The 3,941-nt window shown below is 45.7% G+C and overlaps 1 protein-coding gene across 1 annotated transcript in view; it reads right to left on the bottom strand.

Annotated features, from left to right (window-relative positions):
• The window catches only part of ATP10B (ATPase phospholipid transporting 10B (putative)), a 90,465-nt gene that overhangs the window by 44,888 nt on the left and 41,636 nt on the right, over positions 1–3,941 (bottom strand). The gene's annotated exons all lie outside the window — the stretch shown is intronic.

Below are 3,941 nucleotides of genomic sequence, written 5' to 3'. Positions count from 1 at the left end.
AGTTTGGAGGAGCCTAACTGGCCCCCACGCAAATTTCATGATTAGGAAGATAATCTGTGGTCTGACGGCTCTGGAAAACATTGCGCAAGTAGCACTTCTGAACAAAGACTCTGCTCAAATCTTGGCTGCTTACAGACCACAAAAAAAGGGAGGGCATTTCATTTTCCATCTGCCAGCCCTATTAAACACTGGTTCAGCACCCACGACTTTCATAAGTATATTACCCCACCCTGCATTTTATAGCAGCCAACTATGCAATATTGCAAGACCGATATTGCTTCCTTGTTTTTTGTAGTAAAATAAAAAAAAAAAAAAAACCAACAGCTTTTGTTGTTATTGTTGATACTCGTTTTAGTTTTGGTTGGGAGCAAAGGGCCAAGGAAACTAAGACAGGCTTCTTTAGAATGTGGAGGGGTGCTCCGCCGTGACCTGGCACCCCGGGGGCTTCAGAGGCAGGTTCTGGCTATGTTTACGGAGGGGAAATAAAGAGCTGGTGGTGCCGAGGCATGATCAGACCAAACTCAATAGCAGCAGATGGGCGGGCAGAAGAAGCGGCAAATTCAGAGAACTGCTCGGAGTGGGCAGGGGTGGGAACGAGGGGATCGGGCAGAGTCGCCCTAGACGGTCTCTGTGGACTAATTCAAGCATCGGCCACTCCAGCCGCAGATATCTTACAGGTTAGTGTCAGGTCCCTTTAAGGCAGCATAAATCACCCTCTTTGGCCAGTGTCTTCTAAGCTATAGAAAGTGCCTATGTGAGACAAATGTAGACTATTCTTGTGGGGTGATGGTATGCTTAGAGAGGTTCTCAATCTCGGTTGTTCACTAGAATCATCACAAATGAAAATACCCTAGACCGAATACGCCAGAATCTTGGGGGGGGAGAGGGCTCGACACTATATTTACAACAATTCCCATTTCCCTTCCATGTCTCCAGGTATGTGACCCTTCGTCCAAAGCAAAGAGCTTCCCTCAGAAAAATCTGTTAAAATATCTATTAGTTATCCATTTGTCTGTAACACATGATTTTAAGAATTAAATACTCAAAATAAACTCATAAGGCAGAACGACAGTCCTTTTTAAAGATGGGAACATTGAGACTTCCAGCTCAGAAACTTGACCAAAGTCATCGAGCTAATACATGGGGGAGCCGAGATAAAAACCTGGGGCGTCTGACACAAATGTGCCTGATTCGTACCTGGAAGGGACCTTACATGTGAGCACAAACATATCATTTGATTTTTAGACCAGCTGGTGAGTTATAAGCAAAGTATTTTCAGGTGACAAAGTAAGGATAGAGGTTTTACATGTTGCTCCAGGTTATCTAGCAAGCCAGTAGCAGAGCTAAAACCAGAACCCGCATTTCCCGACTCTTAGCCCTGTGCCCTCCTCAACAACTTCCTGGGGTTGCTATTGTCCCACTAACTGCAGATTTTCAAGCAAACTGACCGTAGAACGGCACGTATGGTAGTTTGTAATGAGAACACGTCACCATTCCCACCCGCCCAGGCAGCAAGAGTTAAGTTTTAGTCTGTGTGTCAATTTCCTTATTGTTCCTGAATAAACTTAGACCTACCCTTGAGAGAGTGCCACCCCAGGTAGAATGATGACATCCAGGACCTGGAGACAGCTCAGGGGTTAATGTGTCCCTTGCACTGACCATCAGCTAAGGGCCCTGAAGTAAAGTTACACTGGCTGGCTCAGGGATACAGTTTTTTCTGGGCTACTGAGATTTGTCAGGTTGAACAGGGGCCAGTGAATCTGTGCATTTCAACTGAGCTCTACCAAGGAAAGTTTCCTTTTTCTCCCCCTGGATCCTGGGGGAGGCATTCGCAGGCACGTGGGATGCCTGTGGTAAGTACCAAAAGATATACATAGTGCAAGACTTAGAATCTGTGCCTAATGAGAATGTGCTGAATTTACTCTTCAAGAATTTAGACAAAGAGCTGAGGGAAGAGCATTCCATTTAGTGCGGACAGAATTAAAGAAGAGAGAGTCTTGACGATATGCGTGTCCAGTTAGCTAAGAAAATCAAAGAGAAGAAACAAACCAAAAATCTTCCCCAAGGCACCTATAGATCACTCCTCTTGTATGTTTATGGGCATCATATGTCTTAACAAGTTATTATTGGTTGCTAATGTTGCATTTCTGTGCACTATAACAGACGCGAGTGAACTTGACTTTGTATCAAAGGGAGAGAAGCAACCAACCACCCAGAACATACAGACTCACAGCCCTTCTTCCTGGTTAGTCAGAAAACAGTCCCAGCTTATGAATATGAGGTAGCAATATGGACAATACTTTTGACTGCTTGTCAGAATAAATAAAACCCAGCACCTGTAATTTATATGTACTATAACTGCAAAACTGTTAAATATCTATAGTCACATGTGACGTTAATGAGGGAAATAAAAGACTGAAGGAAATTCACCAAAAGGTTCATTTTGAAACTCTGATATTCTAATAATGGGGTAATAGCACTTTAGGTCCCTGTTTCAGTTTGTGTATCTTGTTTGACATGGCTGGGGTTCTCTGTGGCCTTTTCTGTAGCTGCACAAGTTTCCAGATGATGTGTTTCCTAGCAAAAGAGCATGGTGCAGAGAGGAAAGTAAAATGGAGCAGGAGTCAGGAGACTCAGGTTCTGGCCTTGACTTCTAGGAAATGTTGTATAATCTTGGGGAATGAACTCGCTCTTTTCATCTGCGGCCTGGGCATTTCGTGATAGCTGTACCAATGGATCTAGTGTGAAGTGACCGACCGTATGCAAAAAGCCCCAGACCAAGCTGTAAAGTCGAATGACCACGGGGGCCCGTCAGTTAACCTCAGGGAATGATGTGTGCTAGGTTATTCTAACAAACATGTTCTTCGCTTCATGACAATTTAAGACTGATGGTCACAAAAAACATGTTCTTTCATTTTTCTTGGAATGCACATCCTTGCAGGCTTAGCTTTTGTTTTTCCACTTTATAGAAACATGGGCACGACATGTATCTCTCTTTCCTCTCAACTGTACTGCTGGGAAAACGTGCACAATGGGCCTGCTGTTGGCCCTCGGCTTAGTGAGGGAGAGAAACAGAGAAGCTGGGGTGGGGGACTGTGATGAACTGAAGATTACACGCGGAGTCTAAGTAGCATCAGCTTCTTAATTCAAGCCAATTAGTGCCACAAGGAAATGCTGGCTTAGTGTGGAGAATTTTCCCAGTTCCATTTTCAAAATAGAAGTCAGAAATCTATATGTTTATAGGAAATTTCCCATTTTCCAAATACTGAACATTTGAAATGAACTAGAATGGCATGTGCCCAATGATACACATATGTGGATTACCTGCAAGACCCAGCGTTCTCATTTCGAGAGCTCTTAAGGGCTTACCCAGTCTTTTTCACACCCCAGAGCCCTCCCTCGCTTCTCCCCAGCAGAGACCACTTGCAATTCAAAGCAGAAAAGGCGAGGACTTACTATGGGGCTGCTGAAGGCCACAGGGGACTGTGCATTTTCCCAGCGCCCCATGGACCTTTGTCGAGAGTGACGCTGGATGGGGACCTGGACACTCTGGCTCCTCTTCAGGGGCTGAACCCCTCCTTGGCTTCTCGTCTCTGCTGGGCCCTGGGCCCATCTGGCTGGGAAGGACAGGCACCGGTACTGGGTCCACTCTTCGTGGTCAGCGTCCAGCTCCTTTGGGGTCTCCAGTCGCTTGGCTGCAACAAAAGAGGGCTGTCATTGCCCTGGTCACACCTTGGCCAGGCCGTGGCTGGGGAGACCCAGGCTTTGGGAGTGGAGGTAAGAGCTGCTCCGGGAAATATGGAAATACAGAACTGGCCACTCTGACTGGAGAAAGAGGGGTGAGCTAAGTCATACAGGTTCAAATCCTGGCTCTACTACCTCCTAGCTACGTGACTTTGAGTTTTGACTAAACCTGTGCCTCTACTTCTTCAAAAGTACCC

The sequence above is a fragment of the Pteropus vampyrus genome, unplaced genomic scaffold, assembly GCF_000151845.1.
Source record: "Pteropus vampyrus isolate Shadow unplaced genomic scaffold, Pvam_2.0 Scaffold30, whole genome shotgun sequence".
In the NCBI taxonomy this organism is placed as follows: Eukaryota; Metazoa; Chordata; class Mammalia; order Chiroptera; family Pteropodidae; genus Pteropus; species Pteropus vampyrus.
Note: the sequence above shows the minus strand (reverse complement) of the source record. Positions and strands in the feature narration are given on the sequence as shown.